The 26,403-nt window shown below is 44.1% G+C and overlaps 1 protein-coding gene across 2 annotated transcripts in view; it reads left to right on the top strand.

Moving 5' to 3' along the window:
• ASIC2 (acid sensing ion channel subunit 2) overlaps nt 1-26,403 on the top strand; it is a 1,273,426-nt gene that overhangs the window by 999,613 nt on the left and 247,410 nt on the right. The window lies entirely within an intron of this gene.

The raw sequence follows: 26,403 nt of genomic DNA, 5'->3' as shown, positions 1-26,403 counted from the left end.
TTCTATTCACAAACCTGGCGAGGAGAAAATTGGGCACTTATTTATATATTTAAACTGGCGGAATGCTTTTTGTATTGAAACCGCTTATAAACCTATCGGGTAGATTTACTGAGACGGCAGTAACATTGAAGCCATTCACAAAACCTTGCTAAGTGTGTAAGATGTTCTCTCTTAACTGTTCTGTAACACAGTGATAAACTACATATTGAATAAGCACTTATAACAATTTAATAAAGGAATACAATCGATTCACATATTTTTTTCAATTGACACAGGAATTGTTTGGGAAGTGCTGCTAAGTACTGGTGTGTACATTTTAGTAGCAACTTCTTTGTTTACTGTTAGTAAAGATTGAAAGTATTTTGCTGACGCCAAAACTGACAGCTGACTGAGCCATGAGGAGAGGGTAAATTCCTCTCACACTTGATCAGTTAACTATGTGTAGCTCTGTGTGTGACAGAGAAGAGAGCTCCCAACAGCTGCAGATCCTGTGTCCTGTGTTTCTGACTGACCTGTCTGAAGAGAGCAGAGGAAATGTAACTAATTGTCACAGCTTTTCATACTGTTTTTGCTTTCAGAGTTTGATATGTTTGATATTTGCTTTCTGTAGTCTGATATGCAACTCTGGCTGTGCATTGAAGCAGACACCCCTTCTGCAATTGATTTGTCCCAATATAGCTAAATCCTACCCTCAATAAATTACAGCTTTTGCCTCTGATATTTAACATGAAAAGTAGGAAAATGTTTACACAGCTACTTAGACATTATTTGCACACTGTCATTTTAGAACGCTTGGGTATCGATAGTATTCCTTTAAGCTAATCTTTGCCATATATTTCAAGGTGGCTAGCAAACGCCAGCTTCACACTTGATAGATCAAAAACTGATCCATGTAAAACCTGATCCCATAAATGGATCCGTTTTAGATCCGTGACTCTCCATTCCATAAGCGCCATGGTCAATGCGATGGACGTGTCGATCTGAAAAAATCACTGTAGACCCAAATTTGCAGTCAGTAAAGTTGAATAGAGCAATGTGAATGGGATCCTTCTGATTAACAGGATCTGTTCACCTCTGTTAGAATTGGGTCAGTTTAGCTCTGATAAATGGTCCATTTTTAAGGCCAATGTGAACCGGGCCTTATACAGGCATTTCGGTCTTGTATGGAGACCTGAGATCTGTATGACCCACCATCTTCTTATATCTCTACTTGGCCCTTTCAGGTACTCTCAGCTGGATTCCCAGTTCATTCTGTAGACTCCCTCAGGGGAATGTGACACAAGCCTTTAGCTTCCTAGTAGACCTGATTGTGGGAATTATGGTGTTTACAAGAGATGGAAATCTATAAGTGGTTCTACTCGTCTATAAAATCTGAAATAGAAGAAACCAGCTGAAGATGGAGCTGAAGGAAAATCATTTATCATAGTTTTCTTGTGCATTCTTGTACTAAATATTCCTATGTGATGGAAACATTTACATGTCGCGTGTTTGGTTATACAGTGTGTGGGTGCATATGGGTGTGTGTATACTGTATGTAAGACATCTTCTAGCCTTTATGAGTGCAGATTGGTTTTACAGACTACAGCACTGTCATCTTCTTGGAATTGCTCGTTAAGATGTGTCTATTCAGCAACCCATTGTCAAGCTATAGAAAGAAATGAATTATCAGAGAGCACGTGTAAGGTAGACAAGCTGTGAGCTTCAGATCCAGGGAAGCTGCCTTTGTATGATGCATGTTTGTGTTGCGAACAATGCATACGTATTATCAGGTTTGGCAGTCAGTTGAACTTTAAATGATGGTGTCCAAGTTTCTCAGATGGTGTAGCAAAGATGATGGTGTTGATGACGGGGGTCAGGGAGAGAGAATTTGTTTTAATTCCAAGTGGCCAGCTGACCTCAGAGGGGGAAAACGCTTAATGCTCTTCTGGTCATGAGAATATATGTATTGGTTTTGATGCTAATCCTGGAGCGTGCTAAGTAACCCTCCACATTGAGGGGGGCCACTAGACACAAGGGAACTCTGTAAAGGGAAGACAGGGGATGGGCCTTTCTCCTGGTTCCAAGAGTTTGGAGAAATACAAATACCATATTTGTGAAACAGAACTGGCAGTTGCAGGACACATGCTCTAGATTACAGGACGTGGGTGTTAATCATAAGCTGCTGTTTCCGCTCCTTATTAAATAAGCGGGCAAGTTGTCCTGAACACAAAATGAAGATAACACTTTTCAGTAATCTTGTTTTCCCTTTTTTTTAAGTTATTGTCCATTTTATTGCTTATTCCATCTCTAAAATTCAAGACGTAAAAACAAAGGATGAAGTTCTACAGACTTGAAGACTTCCTAGTTTAAACCTCATACACATGCTAGAAGGATCTCAGCTAAGGCAACTATCTCGCAGTCTCAGTCAAGAATCGAGTGAGTGTACAGGTATCCTATGACCTTACTTAGAGATCTGGCATGCTTGACCTCTAAGCAACACTGACGTGCAAGTTACTTATACTTACCTCCCCTGCTGAACACCGCTCTATTGTGGGTTGTGCCAGCATCCCTCTTCCGCTTTCCATTGGACCGTACAAACTGCTCAGGAATAGCTGTGTGACGTGACTAGTCTAAAGTATCCATTGTCTGCAGTGTCACCCTAATGATTACAGGTGACACCATTGTGCTTGTGTGCATACATATGCTTTAAGGTTTGTAGAGGAGATACAAATTTGATAGGGGAAACTGGGAGCCCAATTTGGTGTATTATCATTGGTTTGAGTAGAAGATAAGATAAATATACTCACAGGGCTGGGTTGCATACGAGGCAACCGCTCCAATCAGCATGTGGGGAAGTACCATCCCCATTCGGCCTTGTAAGGGTTCAGTGAAGGTCGCAACTCCTCAGAAAAATACACCTGCATAGGTGGTGACCCCTGGACGGGGGGGGGGGGGGGGGTAAGGCAAATATGATAGGTTAGAAGGCTCCCAGGATTTCTCTAACAGCAAGGTGTGTGCCAGTAAGGTGTCCAATGATCGCAGCTTATTAAATTATTTATTTATTGCATTTATAAAGCGCCAACATGTTACGCAGCGCTAAACATTAGTTAAGGTTACAGACAATATCTTGGTGTGACATGCAGCAATAAGACAAGACATGAATACATGAAAAACAGATCACGCAGCACAGTATGAGTCAAGTCAAGTTCACTCAGATCCATAGGATGGGTGTATGGTAATGGAGGTGTGTGAACAGGTAGGAGACTTAAGGAGGACCCTACCCGAAGGCTTACAATATAGAGGGGAGAGATAGGGACATGGTAGGGGACCAGAGTTCAGCTGCGGGTTTAGAGGACTAGTGAGGGGGGTTAGGCCAGAGTGAAAAGGTGAGTTTTGAGGGCCTTCTTGAAGATGTTGACAGAGGGGGAAACCTTAATGGGGGAAGGTAGGAAGTTCCATAGTGTTGGAGCAGCTCTTGAGAATTCCTGGAGGTGTGCATGGGATTGGGTGATGCGTGGGGCAGTCAGGTGGAGTTCATTGGGTGAGCGGCTAGGTGTGCACCTCTGGGTAAGATTGGAAATGTAGGTTGGGCAGGTTTTCTGGACAGATTTGTAGGCCAGACACAGTATCTTGAATCTGATTCTGGACTGGATAGGAACCCAGTGGAGGGATTCACAGAGGGGAGCTGCTGTGGTGGAGCGATGGGAGGAATGGATAATTTTGGCTGCCGCATTCATGACGGACTGCAGCGGGGCAATTTGGGTCATAGGGAGACCAGACAGAAGGGCATTGCAGTAGTCAATTATGGGGGGGGTGGGGCATAGATGAGGAGTTTGGTGGTGACAGAGGTCAGGAAAGGGCGAATCTTGCACATGTTAGGGAGATGTGAGATGTAGGACTTTGTGAGGTTTTGGATGTGGGGAGTGAAGGAGAGTGCGGAGTTCAGGGTGACACCCAGACAGCGGGCTTGAGAGGTAGGGTGAATGGTATTGTGGTTCAATATTAAGTTGTTTCTACCTCAAAAAGTACTCCATCAGTTTAGCGTAAAAATAAACATATTATTGGGCACTTAAAAATGACGATGCGTTTCGCGGTGTGAACCACTTCATCAGGTCGAGTACTGTGCCTTATGTCGTGACAGATAAAATGTTTTTTTCGCTAAATTGATGGACTACTTTTTAAGGCAGGGCCAACTTAATATTTGTGTATTTAGAGCGGCAATCATTGAACATCTTACTGGCACACACCTTGGTATTTGAGGAGCTGAGCACCTCCTACCCTATGCTATTTACACATGTTTTCCTGTCCTCCTTGCCTTCCCTGCTCAACACATCACACTGACAGATTGTCACTGCTGTTCTTTTCAGAAGACATTTCTCTAGGACATCCAGACCGACTGAAAACAAAAAGAATGTTCTATATGGTATCGTGGGATTGATTTACTCTCAGCAGTTGATAACAAAAGGATGCAATAGTAACAACAAGCTATAACTCTGTATATGAAGAACAATGGCTTTTGCATTCATTTTCTTTTCAGTGGACGTGACAAATCTCCTGGCCCTGTTAGTGTGGGAAGAAAAAAAAACAAACAAGTTAATTTAATTTCCTCACATAAACCGTGTACCTGAATCATGTCACGCCTAGGTACATAAACATCTGTGAAGATTAAAATACATAATTTTATACTGCACTATTTCCAGCTTGAGATCACACGCACACTGCGCAGCCTTTAGACTGATAGCTAGAAAATGAGCCGGAACATTTAATATGGCTGATAAAATCCAGTACTGTGTCAAGGATGTCAGCTTTCAGCCAACAGGCCAGGCATCATCCAGCCGCTGGAGTACACACAGTGATTTATTACTATATTCCACCTACATAGTAATGTAAGCCTTATATTGCACTAGATCGCTAGAATGTGACACTTTAGATATATTAGAACTATTACAATGCAATATTGGCTGTATAACAATATATTGTAATATAATTAGGTCCTACTCTGCAGAATACAGTTTTCAATCAGAACTTGGGGCTATTTCAGGACCATGCAGTTTATTTTCTCAGATCTGTCATTGGTGTTTTGTAGGTTTTTGCTTTTTATCCCCAGTAGGGAATTGTTTTTAGCTTCTAGCATGTACTGGATAAAAAATGGCATCCATTAAGCCAATATGTCTAAGACTGTCCAATGTCAGCCATTTTCAGTGGTGTAGGTTTTACTTTATAATTTCTATGTCCATCACCTTTCCACACCACCAGCACCTATGGTGAATTCTCTGTGGCTCCTAAAAAGAAGGCCCATCCAGTGTCCTAAATTACCATGTACTGCAAGTTAAACCTAGTATATGCCTTCAATTTTGATTGGTGGATGACTGGACAATTTTACCACCACCACATAATATGAGGGTCAACAGAATTTGAATTGAACATATTGTGTAGGTAAACTCTCATGGAAATGGTAAAATTTGTCAAGTGATTGGCCAATCAAAATTGAAGATGTGTAGCAGGCTTTACTTATACTAGCAACTAGCCAAAAGGTGATACTCTGCATTAGCGGTGATCAATGATATGCAAATACTTCTAAGTTTATGCAAATATATTAAAATGTCTGTGCAAATATGTGCAGCTTCAAAATGGACCAATCAATTTTAACCTGGGTGGGACTTGATTGGTCAATTTTCAAGCTGCATATATTTGCATACAAATGTGCATACACTCACAGTATTTGCATATCATTGATCATCCCTACTCTGCATACATAGTAGCTTCTGAGGGCCACGAGTTTATTTGTACCTCCAGTGTCCCACTCTATGAGAAATTCTACAGTTGAGTCAAGGTAGCCACTTCTCCCTCCACTGACATATCATTACAGTATGAAACAAATTGTGCCAACCTTGCTCATAACATTCATTTGGCGGCATGGTGGCTGTTTAGTAGTGCGGCCTTGCACCTGCACTCTCTTGGCTTTAGATCTCACCCAGGGTATTATCTTTGTGGGGTCTGTAGGTTAGGGCTGGTTCAGACGGACGCTTGCGGAGCGTTTACCGCAAGCGTTCGGAACGTCGCGGTAAATGCTCCCATTCAAGTGAATGGGAGCGTTTACACCGAGCTTTTGCGCGCTTTTACTCGAACGTGGCGTTGGGGTCCCAATTTTCGCGAGCGTTCGGGCTGCCCCTGGAAGCGACATGTTGCTTCCAGGGAGCGGCCAACCGCGACGGCTAATGATCCCCTAGGGGAAGAAAAAAACGCGATTGCATCACGACGCGACCGAAGGCTACTGAAAGCCTCACCGCGCAGCCGCCGCAACGCCCCCAGACGCGACGCCACGCAGACGTCCGTCTGAACCAGCCCTTATCCCTGTATTGCTGCTGAATTTCCTCCAAATATTCCAGACCTGCTGGTAGGTTAATTAGTTCCCTCTAAACTGGCCCTCTACTGCTGATTGGGAGCCCACTAAGGAACAGAGTGTTGATGTTGAAAATGGTTCAATGTTCTCTGAGAAAGAAAATGTCAGCAGTAGAATAAATTAATTGGAGGCAAAGGTTGGCCAAACTGAGACTTTTTGCAAATGCAATCAATGCAAAAAGAATAAACAATCCTATCTTACAAACCCAGCCTTTGTGTGCTTAATGCACTAAATGTACTGAATGCAAACTTCAAACTTGTATGATGAGAAGGTTCTCACAGCTTAGCAGAGAAAGTCTGCATACAATCCCTTCAATTATATACTTGGGGATTTTCTTCACTTCCCATAAAATGTAAATGTTTTCAGCATATTAATCTCTTCATGCCAAAGCCAGGACATCCAGTATTATAAAGCGCCCACAATGCAACACTCCACTGTGTACATGGCCTCAGAGAAAGTGCAGCATATACACAAAATATTGACCATCAGACTTCACATCTGTTTTCATCCACACATGTATAGATTTTAATGTAGATGTCTTAAATTAATAAAAAAATTCCACAAAATCACAAAAAGAAGGTATTGCAATTGCTTGAAGTCTTTAAAATGATCTATATCTAAATTATTTTTACTTCACCTGCTAAATACAATGTTCATTTGGAAACAAAACAATAGCAATTCATTGATTGCTTTTATCTTCCCCAGGTTCAATCGACTCCAGGTCTGCCTAACTGTCAGGGGTGCTGCAAAGGTTTTCTTGGCCCCAAGCAGCACATTATTTGTGGACCTCCCCCAGTACAGGTAGCCACCTTCAGTATAGGTAGCCAAGGTGTCCCCTTAGTACAGGTAGTCACCTCCAGTATGCAGTAGATAAAGTGTCACCCCAGTATAGGTTGCCAAAGGTGTACCTAAACTTTGCCCCCTCCCCATGTAGGGCATTGGCATAAATGGGGGGTATTTAGCTTCCTGCTGCCTTTTTAATCCCAACAGTCAAAGACCTGCAGATCAGTGGTGGTTTGCAGAGAAGAGAGCAGAGCAACCATGTGGCACATTTTGAATGCAGGAAGTGAGCAATGACCTTACTTCTGCAGTGGGAAGTGTACAGTGTGGTCACTGGGCTTCTCTCCCCTCTTTTCATATTGCCGTTGTTCTGAGGTCTTTCTGAATGAAGGGAAGGGGGGGGGGGGGGGCAGAGGTGGCCATCTGTGCCACAGACAGGGCAACCCTGTCAGCATGGGAGGTCCCTGCTAAGAGGGAGGCCTTAAGAAGCTGCTTGGTTTGCCTGGGCCTAGCTGCACCTCTGCTAGCTGCAATTATTTTGACTGAAGTTTTTTTTTTAAAACTGAAGGAATATGGAATGATCACAGTTGAAATGTGTGTTGTCAATTTTAGGCCTCTTTCATATGGGCAGCTGAAGGCGGTGAATTCACTGCCTGTCAGCTGCTCTCTGGCACTGCCCGGGTGCTTGTTAGCGCCGCTAGGTACTGGTGGTGGTCAGGCGACCCCCCCCCCCCCCCCCCCCACTATGGAGTCACACCTGAGCATGGCTGCGGCTCATACTCTACATCAGCCTAAATATGTTGAACTGAATGCCCTGGCTATGTGAATATTTTTTTATGGTAAACTAAATACATACTTTAATGGAACATGGCACGTGTCTACTACAGTATATATCTGACTAGATCAGGCATGGGCAAACTTGGCCCTCCAGCTGTTAAGGAACTACAACTCCCACAATGCATTTGCCTTTATGAATCATGACTGTGGCTGTCAGACTCCTGCAATGCATTGTGGGACTTGTAGTTCCTCAACAGCTGAAGGGCCAAGTTTGCCCATGCCTGGACTAGATCTAGTTTTTGAAAACCGTACTCTAAATTCAAGCTTCTATTACTGTGAATAATGGTTTCCATCTCTAGAGAGAAGTCATATTTTTTTTCTGCCAGCCTCTGCGCATAGTCTCTTTAATATAAAGTATACATGGGTAACCTTTTTCCGACCGCGTCACGCCGACGGGCGTGGCTGCGGCGGCAGCCCCAGGACCGCCTAACGCCGATTGGCGTAAAGTCCTGGGGCTGTAATTTGCATGAGATCGCGCGCACGCTGCGAGCGCATCTCATGCTCGGAAGGCGGAGCTCCGCCCCCTCTACAGTCTCCGAGCGGCTATTACCGCTCGGGAGACTGTTAGACGGCGATCACGTCGTCTATTTACACTGTGCAGCGCTGCGATCAGCAGCAGCGCTGCACTGTTGACAGCGGTGTGACACGGCTTTCCCACTGGGGGACAAGAGAGCGATCATCTCTCATAGGCAGAAGCCTATGACAGCCGATCGCCGTAATTGGCTGACTGTGGGGAGGGAGGGAGGAGGGTAGGGTTTTAAAGAAACAGGGATTTTTATAAAAGAAAAAAATATTTGTTATTAAAAAAAACATACATGGGGGGAGCGATCAGACCCCACCAACAGAGAGCTCTGTTGGTGGGAATAAAAGGGTGGGTGAATCACTTGTGTGCAGTGTTTTGCGGCCCTGCAGCTTGGCCTTAAAGCTGCAGTGGCCAATTTTACTAAAAATGGCCTGGTCACTAGGGGGGGGGGGGGGGGGGTTAGCCCTGGAGTCCTCAAGAGGTTAAAGACAATTTCAAATATATCTACTTTTTTTTTTTTTTTTGCACTGCCAAATGTTTTGTGACAAGAGAAAAAGGCTTTATTTGATACTAGAGGGCTAAAGTGTCAAATCATGGCTATGGACAAAATAACAAGGTTTGTAACGTGTATAGTAAATTAATTAAACATTAATAGCTGGTATGGCTTAGCTATAGCCTTTAGGCCCAAGTTTCAAAGGGTCACAGTTCTAAAGATTAGCCTTAAGATCCATGCTGGCAGGGATAACATGATTTATGTGTTGTGTGCTTGGCTAAAAATGTTCAGATCAGGCAATATTTATTAGAGATGGCCCGAACGGTTCCAGGCGAACTTTGGGTGGTTCGCGTTCGCCAGCGCAGGCGAACTTTTGCGGAAGTTCGGTTCGCCCCCATAGTGCACCATTAGAGTCAACTTTGACCCTCTACATCCCAGTCAGCAGGCACATTGTAGCCAATCAGACTACACTCACTCCTGGAGCCCCCCCCCCCCCCCCTTATAAAAGGCAAGGTTCTCCAGCCGTTTTACTCACACGTCTGCCTACAGTAATTAGTTAAGGGACAGCGGCTGACAGACTCTGCTAGGTAAAACTTAGTTAGACTCTTGTAGGCTTATTAGCTTGCTCCTTGCTGATTGTTATTCCTTATATACAGTAGCACCCCACAACAGCTTCTCCTTCCTCCCCTCCTCCCTTCCTCCCTCCCCCCTTCCTCCCTCCTCCCTTCCTCCCTCCTTCCTTCCTCCCTCCTCCGCAGCGGAAGTGAGCTGGGCCCATAACCCAGAGGTTGATGGATCGAAACCATCCTCTGCTAGGTGCACTTTATTTTTTACACCTTGCTTTACCACATGGGCCAATCGGCGGCCATAGCCTCTTAAAAGAAAGTATCATTAGGGCCTTGCTGTAACATAGACTGTAGTGTAACGATTTCAACTAATGTACCCTTCTTAAACTTGAAGATTGTATACAAATGTAAGCAGACTGCAGAGTGGTGCAGTGGAAGTGTGCTGGGCTCATAACCCAGAGGTTGATGGATCGAAACCATCCTCTGCTAGGCATGATTTCATTTTTGCACCTCGCTTTATCGCATGGGCAAAATGGTTTCCATAAGCCTGTAAAGAGAAAGTGTAATAAGGGCCCTGCCATAACATAGATATTACGGTAGCTAAGACTACTCCTGGACCTTTCTTGTAGTTGAAGAGATGAGTGAACTGTGACACCACACTTAAAAAACAAAACAAAAACAAAACAAAAAACAGCAGAGAAGCTTGGAGCATTGGATTTGGTAAAGTCTTAAGCCAATGTGTTGTAAGACACAAGTAAGCTTTAGGTTAGCAGGAATGGTTACATGGCCACCTAGTGGTATAGTGGTGAGCATAGCTGCCCTCCAAGCAGTCAACCTGGGTTCGATTCCTGGCTGAGGTATGTAAGCGTGCTGTTGACATCCTACAAATCCCTGGAATACAAGCTCCTCCTCCAGAGGAGAAGGAGGGAGGAAGGGAGGAGGGGAGGAAGGAGAAGCTGTTGTGGGGTGCTATATAAGGAATAATAATCAGCAAGGAGCAAGCTAACAAGCCTACAAGAGTCTAACTAAGCTTTCCCTAGCAGAGTCTGTCAGCAGCTGTCCCTTAACTAATTACTGAGGAAGGAAGGAATGGATTACACACACTCCCTGATTGATGTATACACATATAGTAGTGTAGGCCTGCAATCTAGCATTGAATGGGATTTCTGCCCTTAAAACACTGCTTTGTGTGAAAACCAATTGTTTTTCAGGGACTGTTGATGTCTATCCCAGTTAACCATGTCTCCCTCCAGGTGTTTGATGCTTTTAAACATCTTTTCCATTACTTTTCTGGTCAGTATAATTTTTTTCTAATATTTCAAGTTCGCCTCCCCATTGAAGTCTATGGCGGATCGGGCCATCTCTAATATTTATGTCTCTGAAGACCTCCAGTCAACTGATCTTGGGGAAAATGTACTGTTAGTGATGCTTTCTCTGCCGAATTGTCACAGTTTCCGCAGAATAGCCTGCAATAGTGATGGCAATCTCTGGAAGAACCCATGGAAAACCATGTGACTTGTTTGTCAGCTGATAGATTTGCAAAGCTCGTATTTTCTGTGATCACATTTTGCTTTAGCACATGATGATGACTAGCAATAGCCCTCATCAGGAGGCTTTGAACAAAGTATCGCTGGAACTACCCCAACTGGAAGTAAGGTTGCGGCGAGCGGAGAGAGACAGAAGGCCAGACGCCTTGCTGGATACCACATGCTAAGGGGAGACAGCCGGAACAGCCTAGAGCAGTGTTCCCCAATCCTGTCCTCAAGGCCCACCAACACTGCATGTAAATCCACAGAGGTCGTTAATCAGCTCTACTGAGACACTAATTACTCCACCTGTGCATGTTTGTGGTTTTCTGCAAAACATGTACTGTTGGTGGGCCTTGAGGACAGGGTTGGGGAACTCAGGCTGAGAGTACAGTGGTAAGCAGATGACTAAAGGCTCCACACATACTGTGTATGGACAATTGTTGTGAGTACTGAACAACATAGAGCATAAGACTACTTTGATTGCTCCTTTGAGAGCTGATTTTGGCTGGAATCTTTGTGGAAACGCTATTTATAGGACGACTATCTTGCACTTTGGCAATTTAAGGAGTAAAGCAAACGAACCTATAAGCAAGGATCATTGATTTTTATACTGAACAGATATATTGGACATTTTTGAAGGATGTCTTAACGATCATTTGTGTATGCAGCAACCAGGGGCATAGCAATAGGGGGTGCAGAGGTTGCGACTGCATCAGGGCCCTTAGGCTAGAGGGGCACGGTCCTGTGCTCATAATAATCACTTCTATAGATACTTTGAATAGCGGTAATCACTAACAAACTGCTCCCCATCCCCTTCTTGCACCTCTGACACTGTAGTTGCCCTTGTCAGGTTTTGGTGCGCCGTATCATTTGTTATGTATAGAGTGCGTGGGGGCCTCAATGTAAAACTTGCATCGGGGCCCACAGCTTCTTAGCTACACCACTGGCAGCAAAGGACTATTTTATTTTATTTTTTTGCACATGTTCATCTAAATCCTCTTTCAAAAGGGCCCTTCTGTGATGGAGAGCATTCTTATGATTAGTTGCATGGAGGCTGGTTCTTCCAGTCATAGTATTATCATCTATGGCCTTAGGACTGGCAAAGTAATAAATAGGTTGTTATTTGACTGTGCATTCACCAATAAACCTGCTTGCAAATTGTGTAATATTATTGGCTTGATCCAGTGTACCATCCTGTACTGCTAAGATTTATGGCCATCCATATGCACTGCCATTTCCAGTAATGGTATTTGTCCTGTGCTGCTGTCACCTCTGTCTGCTGCAGTGTTCTGAGCTATGATTGGTTGGATTAGGGAATGTAGGTCCAATGCCACTGTGTGGCAAGTTGCAACTTTGGTGAAGACCTAGTCACTTTGGTTGAGTGATCTTGCTTCTCAATCTTGCAGAAAGGCCACTGTCAGAGGTATCTGCTGAAGCAAAGAGCAGCCATGAAAGTGTCCTCATACCTCCACTAATGAATGATCTACTGTATATACCACAACATATCTATGGACAGCTCTTTTTTATTTTATGAACAGCATTCAGATTTCTTAGCCATCGGTTTCTACCTTGAAATAAGATTTACCTTAACAGTGGTATTTTCTTTTCTACCCACGGTCAATTTACTAGACAAAAGACTAAATAAGAAAATCTGTATTGGTCTGCACACAATTATGTGCTGTTTATTATAATGTTTTTCTCCATTGAATAATAGCAGGATATTGTGATTTTCTTTCAGTAGATAAGATATCCTGTATGTTACAAATAAAAAGGACGGAGCTCTCCAATCTGACATTATCTCATTAAAACATCCATTGCCTTCTTAAATGACACCTTTCTTCACCATAACAAGAAAGTGTTGGTATACAGCCTGTTAGATTGTGGCAGAGACTACAGGCAGGCACAAGCAAGCCCCAGGTCTTATTATGGATTTATTTCCATATGCATTTAGGACTGGCTAATATATGTATCCGTGTCAACATCTTTACATTTGCAAAGATCAGCTTTAAAATATAACATGTGAATGCAGAACACACACATTCACGGTCACTGAATCCCACTGAAGAAAATTATTCTAGACTGCAGTGTTTGTCCAAGCTGTGTACTGGTTTAAAGAGAGGAGCAGGAAAGGAACGTAATAGCAATTGTGCACAAAATAAAACAAGTTGCTACTGCACTAGGCTGAATGAGCTGCAGAGGTCAAAGGATCTCTGTACATTCATCTCTTCTAGAGGTTTAGCGATGATGGGCAGATCGACCAAGAGATAGATTTCCCTTTGATCAAATCTGATCAGAAAGAGATCTGTTGGTTGCCCATACACCACAGTTCAATTCCAGATTGATTTCAGCATGAAATCTCTCAGGAACCATCCTTGTGACGCGTATTTACGATCTTTACCCCCCCCCCCCCTTTCTCCCGGGGCCGTACATTAAAATCTCTCACCTGTCCAGCTACTTTGAGAGTCCAGCTTTTAGTCCTTCCCCATTCGCGTCCCCTGTGGCTGCCGCATGGGATGTGAATAGAGGAATCAGGAGGAGCTAGACATGGCGGCTAGACGAGGGAGAATTTTTAATGCACAGGCACCAAGTGATGAACATGAACATTTGGAGGGACAGCAGCCGGGGGTTCTGTTGCATTTGTCCCAATGTTGCATATTGTTGCAGCTGTGCATCTGATCTGCCATGTTAACCCAGATTGTTCTATCTATACATTCAACCGATTTCGGCCCAAAGTAGGTTAAATCATCGATCTGGCATGCTTGTGGCGGCACCCATTTTCATCCAATTCTATAAAATTATTGAATCAGATGGTCTATTGTGCTGCAAAATTGCTAGATGTATGGCACCTTTAGACTTCAAGTATTATTTATGGTTACAGGAAGATGCTTTTTTATGCGTTATCCAAACTCTGCTTATTCTGTGGTATTAAAAGCCTTAGTGACCTGAATGTCGCATATGTTGCCTTTAGATTTAATTGGCCCTGATTCACCAAACTGCATTAAAGAGACTCTGTAACATAAAAAACCCTCTGGGGGATACTTACCTCGGGAGGGGGAAGCCTCAGGGTGCCAATGAGCCTTCCACTTCCCTTTTAGCTTCAGGGAATCCAGTGCTGGCTCCCCGAATCCTCCCCCGACAAGGCTTGATATATTTCCCTCACCAGGATCCAGCACAGGCGCAGTGGTTGCTCTTCGATCTAGGTGGAAATAATCCAGTCTGATCGTATCTGCTCTAAGGTGCACGTGCAAAAGGACTCAAGCTTGCGCAGTAGAGCAGATCAATCAGGTTCGGCTATTTCCACTTTAAGCCGAATGAGCGGCTAGTGCGCCTGCGCAGGATCTCGGTAGGGAAATATTTACCTCGCCACGATTCGGGGGGTCTCGGCAAAGCAACGGAGGGACGAAGGAAGACGGGGGAAGCCTCGTTAGGATCCAGAGGCTTCCTCCTACTGAGGTAAGTACCCCCCGTGCGAATGAAGCACACTGTAATTTTAGCAGTACTATACCCAGAGGAGCACTGTCCGTTACCTAATAGCACTACACGCGTTACCGTACATGCTGCCTAGGGTGCCACATGCTATCATAGCAACATGCAAGCCACTAATAGGTTAACAGGTGGTGCATCCCAAGGATTAGTACTAATGGTACTACATTTGCAAGCAAATCTTACTACAGTTTGGTGAATCAGGGCCATTATTTTTCTGACTATAAGACGCACTTTTTCTCCCTCAAAAGTGGGGAGAAAAAGTCCCTGTGTCTTATGGTCCAAAGGATGCAAAAAGTATGTAATTGAAAAACACAACCGTGGGTCTCTGTTCATGTGGTTTGTTGCACGTCAATCACCTTTCTTTCCTTGCCTTTCCGCCAGCCTCATTCGGTGCTCCCACTGTAGCCACACATCTGTGCCCGGGATTTAAATTTGGCGGCCACTCAGCCCGGCTCCACGCCGCCAATTATCTGCCTACCTGCCTGCCCTCAATGCCACCGCCAATCATTAATCTCCATGCCCGCCCTCCATGCAGCCGTCAATCAGCTGCCTCCATAACTGCTCTTTATGCCACCACTACATCTGGCTCCATGCCCACTCTCTATGCCGCTGCTATATCTGCCTCCATGCCCGCTCTCTGTGCCTCTGCACAGTGGCGTAGCTAAGGAGCTGTGGGCCCCGATGCAAGTTTTACAATGGGGCCCCGCAAGCACTCTATACATAACAATTGATACCAAACCCTGCCAATGGCAACTACAGTGTCAGAGGTACAAGAAGGGAATGGGGAGCAGTTTGTTAATGATTACCACTACTCAACATATCTATAGAAGTGATTATTATGAGCACAGGACCAATAGAGAGCTAATACTGTAGTTGAGGGAGGGCCCTTTGGGGCCCCTCTGGCACAAGGGCCCCGATGCGGTCGCTACCTCTGCAACCCCTATTGCTACGCCCCTGCCTCTGCAATAATCCACCTCTGGCCAGCTCTCCGTGCGGCATCCATACCTGCTCACCAAGTTCCTGCACGGCATCAGCATGGCAGAAGACGGAAGATCATAGTGGTAGTTATGACTACCGATGCCTCAGTACTTCCTTGTACTTCCTTTCCTCACATCACACGTCATGAGGGGGTGCTAGTAAACAAGGAAGTTCTGAGGCATCGGTAGATATAACTACCGCTACAATCTCCCGTCTTCTGCCACACCGATGCCGTGCAGGAACTTGCAGAGCAAGCATGGAGGCCACACGGAGAGCTGGCCAGAGGCAGATTATTGCGGTACCGTGGAGAGCGACTACGTGGTCAGCAGGACTTACAACTCACCTTAGCTGAAATTAGCCCTGGGTCGTGCCTGTTCTCCCCCCCCCCCCCCCCCATCACAATACATGGAGGAACAGCCGCTGCAGCTCCCGCTGAGATTGCCACTGCACCCCGCCGTGTCAATATCATCACAGCTCACATCAAAGGACAGGAGGGCGTGGATACACAGCTGGATAGGTGGGATCACAAGTGTTTAGTTATTGCAGCTGGTGGGGAGGAAGGGGTTAGTTTAATGTAGTGTTACAGGTGGGGCAGCAGGGGTTAGTTAGTGCATGTGTAGTAACTTGTGGGGGAATAGGGGACTAGTGTAATGTAGTGTAGTCTGTTGTAAGGTTACTGGTGGGGAATCAGGCTTTAGGGTAGGGCACTTAGTCTACTGGTGGGGGCAGCAGGAGTTAGTGTAGCTGGGCCCTGAAGCTTAGTTATTACTTAACTTACTTAGTTATTGTAGCTGGTGGGAACAGCAGTCTACAAGATGCCCCAGCACCATGGACACACACAGGTTTAGCATATTTTTTTCTCCTGGTGTTTGGCCTCTAAACATGGGTGCGTCTTATGGTCTGGAGCGTCTTATAGTCCAAAAAATGCGATATAAAGAAATCTGGCTTAAAGGTACACTAGCAGTTTGTGCTTTTTCCGATTAGAATGTAGCCCTTACCAGCTACCTTATACTCAGTTGTAAGGGCTGCAGTGATCAGACGTGTTTCAGTAAAGCACTCTGCTGGCAGCATCTAGAAGTGTCTGAGATCGGCAGTGAGTTATGGACTTTGGACTGCAGTGTAATGCTTAGTGTACCTGATGAGGTGCATTGTGAGGGTGGCGGTGTGTGATGAGGTACAGTGTGGTGCTAGTGGTATAAGATGGGGTGCAGCCTGTTATTGGATTATATGTGAAGGGGCTTAGTGTGGTACTGAGGCTATGAGATGGCGTGTAGTTTAGTGCTGCTGGGGGTGTGTGATCGTGATGGATTCACCATTCTCAGATTCACTGTTGGCCTGAAAGTAGCAATCAAAGACTTTCCAGAGTTCACCTTAAGTTTGCTTTCTCAGGAATAAAGTATTTGTAGAAGGTTTGTTAGGACAGTGTTTACACTTTCCTTATGCAAAGTTGTAAAACTTCCTCTATATAGAAAGGCAATAAATCCATTACCTCCTCCTGGCTTGCTAGATCTATATTCCAAGAACCGGTGTTCAGAGAACAGCCCCATGTCCTGTCCCGTCCCCAGGAAGATCAGCCCTAACTGTCCTGTAATTCAACTAGTAATACATTATATCAGTTCTCTATCACAATTTTATATTTTCATTTGTTAACCGAATGAAAATGAGTGGGACAGTTGCTAGTTAAAATATGAACATCGCAGACAGACAATTGTAGAGATCGCACCTTCTGCGGCAGAGATAGGATTTCTCTGTTATAAAACATAACTACATAGTGTTTGATATGTACAAAACCCAAAGATCATGGTAAATCACAATTTGATGTCATGTTCACTGGTACCATCAGGGAGTTCTATTTCTTCATATTGCAAACTGATTTCTACCTCTGAGAGGGGTGGAACTGTATCAGCTGTCAGTCTGCCCATATTTCATTACAATCTCCACCCCAGGAGAGAGGGTATTAAAAGTCTAAAATTTTGAGAAACTGAGAGCCCAATATAGTGTAGTATGTTATGCAAAAATAAAGTAAGGATAATCAGTGAAAAGAGTATACTCACAACCGTAGGTTACCACATGGGCAACAACTGTATAGGCAGGTGAGGAGATTAGACATGTCCTCCTTACTCAGAGATCAGAAGTCGCTCTCTGTAGATGCGAAAGGGGGTAGATCACCCTTCCACCAAGGGTGGACACGGTATAGCAGTAGGAGAACAGAGGCGCCAGCAGGATAAAAATGGATAAAACCTTTAAAATTTGCTTGGAGGAAGTAGTGGACTTACCTCCATAAAGCAGACACAAAAAAGACTGTCTGAATAGTAGCAATCACATTTATTATATAGTATTTATTATATAGTGGGGACAAAACAGAATTTCAGCAATAGCAGGTGTAGGCGCTACACCCGATATTGCCGAAATTTTGTTTTGTCCCCCCGTCTATTGCCTGATGAAGCGGGCTTGGCCGGCGAGACGCATTGCACTGCACTTTTTTGGGGTACTATATAATTGTAATTGCTACTATTCAGACAGTCTTTTTTGTGTCTGCTTTATGGAGGTAAGTCCACTACTTCCTCCAAGCAAATTTTAAAGGTTTTAGCCATTTTTATCCTGCTGGCGCCTCTGTTCTCCTACTGCTATAAAAAGTCTGGACACACAGGCTGTCAAGTGTCCTTGGATGCTGATACATCCCATCACGGATCCATCTGCCAGCCCAATTGGACCTGGGGGTTTAGCTTTGGACTATTAACAAAGAACTATCTACTAACATTCTTGAACTAAAGGCTACTGTAATGCCACAGACTTCTCAGACTTTATCCAGTTATTATTTCTCCTTCATATTTTCCCAATAGTTTACCATATCAATCTGTTCCTTTGATTGCCTTTGTTTAAATTTTTATACACTATTGAGTTCTAAAACAAAACAATTAAAAAGTATTTGTCTAAGTGCTTGTTCTGAATATTCTCTGCAAACAATCCTGCCTTTTGAAGAGAACATTAACATAACTGTTTTATTATTATACTGTATATTGTTATATCTAGTGAGGTAGTTGAAGTAACAGTTTTTTCCTACAGGACTAGCTAAAGTTAGACGTGTATCTTTGCACGCTAATGTGAACTGGTGGAAGCCTGCCTGATCTCTAAACAATATCACAAAATGTATTTAATAAATATACAATCGAAATTGAATTGTGTGTGGATGCACCAACCTATCGAAAAGATTACTTTTCCTGCAGTGCTGGATGCCTTCAGAATTCCCTCAGTGCCTGAGGTCTAGTGGTGTGTAGCAACAGGGGATGCAGTGGTCAGGGGCAAACCCAGGATCTTCAAGGGGGGGGGGGATTCCTGAAATGTCTCCCTCAGCCACGCACAACACAGTATAATAATATGGTAGGACATCATGCTGGGTACACACAATGCAATTTTCTGTCCAACTGACCGACCGACAATGGGATCGATCAGGAGCAGTTTGGATACAGATAATAATGAGGACAGCAGACATTGGTAATGAAGGTCTGAGGGGGGATTCTGGGCAGCTGTAATCTCCCGTGTTTACCTATGGTGGTTGTGACCACATGGGGCCCCTGGCCTGGGGGGCCCATGTAAAATAACATTGGGGCCCCAAGCTCCTTAGGCCACTGCAGAGGGCTGAATGGTAAGCTGTGGCAAAGAGGACAGGATTGGAGGGTGACATCACAGTGATGATCTGCATTGTGGTGCTGGGGATGTGTGATGGGTTTGTTGCAATGTGGTGCAGGGGGTATGAACTGGGATGGTGTGCACTGTAACTAGGGGTACGAGATAGGGAGCAGAGTTTGTTTTCCGTGAGTCATATCTGACCTATGAACTTTTAGTGACAGAAATGAACAGTAATAGAAGTCATTGTTAAATCATGCAGAGGCGGCAGTTGGAAATTGCTATTGTGGCTTCTCAATTTATAGTTTGTAGTACTAACCCTACGCACACCCCTGGTGATGCCTAACCCTAACCACCCCCCTGGTGATGCCTAACCCTAACCACCCCCCTGGTGGTGCTTAACCCTAACCACCCCCCTGGTGGTGCTTAACCCTAACCACCCCCCTGGTGGTGCTTAACCCTAACCACCCCCCTGGTGGTGCCTAACCCTAACCACCCCCCTGGTGGTGCTTAACCCTAACCACCCCCCTGGTGGTGCCTAACCCTAACCACCCTCCCAGCACAAACATAGAAACATATATGATAACGTAAAATCTGTACATACAAACGACAGTATGAGAAAAACGATAACATTGCAAGTTTTTAAAAACGATAATATATGTTACATAATGTTGAAAACTAGATTTATCCCACACCCCTTTCTCTGCTTTGGGCTCTGTATTACCGATAAATGCATTAGAATCTATGGCGGCACCCAGATCGTTGATTATTAGCAGCATGTAATGAACACAATCTTGGAGTCTCTGTATTCCCCCTGTGTTGGTGCCACTATCAGCATAGAGTCTGTGTTATCCCTGTGATGTTATCACTGTTTGCATTGAGTCTGTATGCTATCCCTGTGATGTTATCACTGTCTGTATGGAGTCTGTATGTTATACCTGTGATTATCACTTGTCTGTATGTTCCCCCAATGATGGTGTCACAGATTGTATGGAGCCTGTATATTATCCCTATGATGGTGTCACTGTCTGTATGGGGTCTGTATATTATCCCTATGATGGTGTCACTGTATGGAGTCTGTAGGTTCCCCGGTGTTGGTGTAATTTTATTACCACAATCAAGAAGTAAGGTTCTTGGTAAGTTAATTGGCTTTCATCAGTATTAGCCCTAGACTTGGATAAATACCTAATATTGTTAGACCAATTTAGGGACAGTAAGTGCTTTGAATTGTTAGGCTCTGCAGAATATGTCTCAGTGTCACTGGCACTGCAGCAGATAATACAAATAATGACTGTATATGATTTCTGTACAGTTGTAGTAAAGCACTTCTTCAGTACTATTGTACCTTTTCCCTGACATAATCAGCTCTCTGCATGATCACAGACTTGTTGTTACCTCTGCAAGCTTTTGATATTTTTTAGGCCTATTATGTTGCACTCTTCATTTTTTATGTTACAAAAATATATGTATGAATAAAAAGTGTTCCCCTGATAGTCCTTGCAGAAGGATTTAATAAACATTATGCCTCAGTCTCTGGCTGTAGGTTTCTCCCATGCACTGTATAAACCGCATAGATCCAATGTCATGCTTGCCGGGTAAACAAAATAGAAAACAGTTCATTAATTAGTATGCACGGCCTGTCATCACGGCATCGCTGTTCTGGCTGACTAATTGCTGTGTTAACCAATTGATTTATCTGAAGGGTGGTGCTCACTGATCTGTGTTTAATAAAACGGAAGCAGCACATGAAGGAGACTTGCCGAGGAAACAGGTAGAAGTGACCCCCAGCTGAGAGAATTGCCTTCCTCTTGGACAAGTCTCTCAGAGAAGGAAAGATTGTTTCAAGTTCAGATTTCTCTTAATTTGCAGTGATGCAGAAGCTAGATGGAACCCATAGGATTCATGAAGGGGATTGCCTTTGGCAGAATCGTGGTAAAATGCTGTGGCTTTGGATACAACAGTTGTCTGTAGCCCGAATTACGAAACCCCAGGAGTTAAGTGCTTGGCAGCAAGGCAGGAACCTCCCATATCTGTTCCTGCCACCTAGGGTGCAATGAAACAAAAACAACCTGCCACAATTATCTTACGTAATGAGCTGTGATTGGCTCCAGTAAAATGAGAATTTATGCATATTTCCCTATTTATGTCTGGGCATTGCGCTGTACTGTGAGCAGGAAGTCCACATTATTCTTTATGCCACATGGGTATGCTTTTTATCTGCATGAACACACGTATGCAGAGTGTTAGAAATCAAGGAAAAAGAACAAACCTGTAGATAATGCCCAATCCCTTTACTAGCCTTGCAGGCTGGATGGCCTTTTGTCTGATGCTATGCCCCCCAAAAGGATAGAAAGATTATTAGTAATAATAGACTGAAGGCGTTATAGATTTAGCTATTCAGTTGTTTAATTGTGGCAGCCATGTTCCATCTCAGTGCAGGTGAATCAGTAAAAAGGCATTTGTTTCAGTGAAATATAAATCTTTTAATTAGAAAAACAAACATAGCTGCTTTAAAAGTTTGTTTCTCCCGAGAAACGCTGGGTTCTGTGGAAAGGAGTTGTGATTAATCTGAAGTCTGCATTGTGGATTCCAGCTTAATAATTAGCCTAAGATGGACTATCCAGGGCTATGGATTGTGACAGACAGAGCTTTGAACTTTTTTGCAAGCTGCAGCACTCACTTTGATCTGAGGAAGCAAGATCTAGCTGCCGAAACGCGTTGTGTTTCCAAAAAAACATTTTCAGCCATTTTGCTTTTAGCAACTTCTTTAAGACATTGCAGCCTAGGCATGCTTCGTGCGTAAGTGTTTGGTATCTTTGTACTGCAGAGTGTGATCGAGGAGGCACAAGGTGGCTGCAGGGGCTGGTAGAAGCCTCAGTTTTTAAGGGAATATCGCTTGGAGTTGAGCAAGTTTGGAAACCGACATCCATCTTAAAGCCCTGTGTGCTGGTCCTGCATGGTCAGCATTTGTATCTGGTAAGCCTGCATTTTACTCTGTGACACTGGTGTAGGCACGCAGTCCGGAAGGGTGCACTGACTTTTGCACGTGGAGGTGTCGGTGAAAGCTACACATCGGGTATCTAAAACTGGATTACTCTATGGTCTGTCCAATTTTGTTTCCGAGTGTCACAAAGGAGGAAGTTCATCGGCGCAAGGGGACCTGTCCTGTTTAAAAGAGCGCAAAGGCTGATTTGTGATTGAGTCAGCCACTAACGTTGGTGAGCTTGTTTTGTACTTTCTGTGATTGGATTTAAAGCAGGAAGAGCTGTTTTGGACTGTTTACTTAATATACACATTGCTGGACATTGTTTGTGCATAAGGGGTGTGAGCGCTTTACAAGAATTTCAATATAATTGTTTCAGGGTGGTGATATCCCCTATATTGTTGAATGATCCAACCTAAAAGCATACTGTTGGGAACATAAACACTGAATATTAAAGTGGGAGGAGCACTCATACCACATTGCAACAAAAAATTACAAGCTTTATTTACAAAAAAAACAGAACAGTAATATATCCTCATGACATACATATTAAAATTTCCCAAAGGTAACTAAGTTTTTACGTGTATTTTTTTAAGTGTATTTTTTTTAAAAGTGTATTTTGGTAACTATAGGGTAGGGGTTAAAAATTAATAATAAAAGTATGTGTTTTTCTTTATAATAGTGTCTCTGGGTGAATTTATACTTTTTGGCCACAAGATGGATTACACTTATTTTCCAAGTGCTGCAAACGGTACAAAGGAGTACTGTTTACTTTCACTTTTGTGAATGAAAGCCTGGGCTTTGCTGACGCCGGCTCTCATTCATCACAGGCTCTGTGATTGGGGTGCATTGCAGTTTAAGTGCGGCATGGTAAAGCACTGCACACAGTGCATTACTGCAAATCGCACTTGTTAACAGTGACAGGGGGGCATACTTTTGACTGTATGCTTCACTGTATGTGACGCAATGCGTGGATAACGTGCATCTGTTACAGAGCACTCACTTTGTAGAAGTATTGTGGAAGATGTCAGCACTATATAAATACACAGCAATAATGCTTTCCATGAATCCAAGTGCAGCTAACATCTCTTATAAACAGATACACAGGCATATTCAGTAAACCAGTGTTAACAAATCAGGTCAGCCAATCAGTGTTCGGTTTACTTACTTACTTACAGCAGGAAAATTCAGATAGTAATTCTAATTTTTATTGGTCACTATTACCATTTGCACTTGAGTACGCAGAACAGAATATATTGAGAAAGCTTGTGTAACAGACTGCAAGTATGAGCCTTGTAAAGATGCCCCACAGACAATGCTGTACTATATAATAACTTCTGTTTTTTGCTGTAGCGTCTTTAGTGTTATTGCATTAGAATATGGTGTTTTTCTTTGCCACTTGCACTGCTCATTGAACACATAGCACATTATGTCTTCTTATAGGAAAATTTACATTTCGCACTTAGCCGCAGATGTGTGAATGGCTGTACATGACTGTGGAGACAAGCTAAATGAAGTTTAGTGCATGTGTAGCAATACAAGAGGCAATAATCTCTGAGATTACACTGGAAGCATTACAGCGCAATGTTCAGATGCTGCAGTGGGCAGCTTTGAAGCAGTCAAGTTGCTGTAGGCTTAACAGCATTTTACAAGCATGTCAGACCTGCGCAGTATGCTGGCACTCTGCAACATATATTTGCTCTATTTATTGTATCTATGAAGTGCCAACATATTACGCACATTATCTATTATAATAGTGGAAAATGTCCTGGCTGGTACACTGTGTAAGAGAGGGTGCTATTTTTTTTTTATTTTTTTTTTTAAGTCTCAAAAAATATAAATGGATAGCATGTCGCCATTGCAAGGGCAAGGACACAACAATTACTGGCAGGTTTTGTGACCTCCAGATTGATTAGCGTGCTCAGGCTGTCTCAAGAACAATGTAATATGGTATAAGAGATGACAGTGGCAAGCCTGCACTGCTAGGTTGGATTTATTATTGCAAATCATTTTGTTTTAGCTGTATAAAAGTGCAATGTTGTGTATAAGAGGCTTGTTTCCATAATGGAGGATCAGTAGCAAGTGGTTGATGATGCATGGTGCAGAATGGGCATTCTGTGCCCTACTGCACAAACCGCCACCCTCTCAGTTGCTGCTCTGATGGTGACATACCTCGTGTGCACAAAATTGCACTTAATGAATGTTGGATATGTGAAGTGGAAACCTGCACTTTGTTGATTATAATAATTCCAACTTAACAGTGCCAGTTTAAGTTGCCTCTGACTTATTTTATTTCACAATTGTTTTCAGCCTGTTTTCTGCACCTAAATTTTAATCACCCTAGTGACTCCCCTCCCAACTTCCTGCTTGCCAGTTGGTAACTTGACCAGCAGGTAGAAACTGTCACTCTACTCTAGCAGGCAGTCACAGAAAGCGGCACACAACAGGCACAGCAGCAGGGCACTCACACTGCCTGACTGTGTGCTGCCTTCAATCTTCTTGACTGAATTCATCCCCTTCCACCCACCAACTCCCTGGGGCCGACTGCAGCAGCCAGGCTGGCACATCCTTGCTCTCCCCACTGTCTCCAATGATCACTAGCCTCGTGGCGCAGGCTCAGCTCTTCTTATAGGCATCAGACACTTAGACTGCAACTGATGTCATCTTGCGATGATGTGAGCGCATGGCACAAGCAATAAGCTGTGCTTGGGGATGCACTGGCTGCAGACAGTTCACCCATCAACCTCAGCACGGCATTATGGGTGGGCGGAGCTATGTATGCCGCATCTGCTGCTGCAACATCCATGCGGGCAGGCCAATCAGGCGCTGGGCATGGGCATTGGAGGGAGGAGGCATAACAATGGACTCGTTCAAAGTCTTTAAAGTTGGACGTCATATGGTATTTATTTTTTGTGCCTACAGAAGGGCCCAATGGAAGTTTTCCCTTCCTCTGGTGGCCCAGTCCAGCCCTGCTTGCACCCAATGTCCGGCTTCTGGCTTGTAGCCCCGCCCCCTAGCACAATAGGTCACAGGTGCTTTTGTAATTGAAGATAGAGAAGCACCTATGACCTCTTGTGCTAGGGGGTGGAGCTACGCACCCGGAGTCAGCGGAAATGAGGTCTGATAAAAATTTCAAATGCTTTTCCACAGGTTAAAAAAATAAATAAATAGAAGCAAATCAAAAGACAAAGACAAACACTTATATCGCGCTTTTCTCCTGGCGGACTCAAAGCGCCAGAGCTGCAGCCACTAGAATGCGCTCTATAGGCTGTAGCAGTGTTAGGGAGACTTGCCTAAGGTCTCCTGCTGAATAGGTGCTGGCTTACTGAACGGGCAGAGCCGAGATTCAAACCCAGGTCTCCTGTGTCAGAGGCAGAACCCTTAACCATTACACTATCCAGAAGCACTGTACAGTTTTTGGGACACAAATTGTGCCACAAATTGCTCTGGGTATTGCTGCACAAAGCGCCTGCACGATTTCAAAGCACAGCAGTGGTCCCCAGTGGGTCCTAAGCTTGATACACATTTTAAATTATGATTGGCCATTAACTGACCAATTTTACCACCTCCACGCCAAGCAGGCAGTTCGGCACCTGCTAGCGCCGGAAGTTTGGGCGCCTCCATAGGCACCTATAGAAATATTGGCATTCAGCCCATAATTTGGGTGGCTGATAAATATCTTTTGGGCACCCAGATGATGACTCAATGCTGATATTTTTATAGGTGCCTATGGCGGCACCTGGGGAACTTACGTTTTTTTTAACTTGTGGCTGGTATTTGGGGTTTAGCGTCAGGCAGGTGGTTTGTGCGGGGGCTGGGGGAGTTAGGCGTCAGGTAGGTAGTTTGTGCGGGGGGGGGGGGGAGAGTGTGGGGCGGCCCGGGGAGAGGTTCTGCGTGAGAGTAGGCTTAGCCATAGTAAAATATTGTTATCTAATACCAATATTTTACTATCTGCTTTACGGGGTGCCTGAATTTTTGATAGATGCCCTCCATGTAGTATGAGGGTAAACCGGTATTAGGATACTGTGGTAAACCCTCATACTATATGGAGGTGGTAAAATTGGTCAGTGATTGGCCAATCATAATTGAAAGTGTGTACCAGGCTTATGTTGCCATCACTCTGGAGGAAATGCAAGAAAAGCTGTCGGATTCAGAGGAGACTTGTAATGTGCGCAGCCGCGGCGGACTGCATCGCCACCGCGGCTGCCTCTGGGTCCCT

The sequence above is a fragment of the Hyperolius riggenbachi genome, chromosome 12 (genome assembly GCF_040937935.1).
Source record: "Hyperolius riggenbachi isolate aHypRig1 chromosome 12, aHypRig1.pri, whole genome shotgun sequence".
NCBI lineage: Eukaryota > Metazoa > Chordata > Amphibia > Anura > Hyperoliidae > Hyperolius > Hyperolius riggenbachi.
This window is presented reverse-complemented; position numbering and strand designations above follow the sequence as displayed.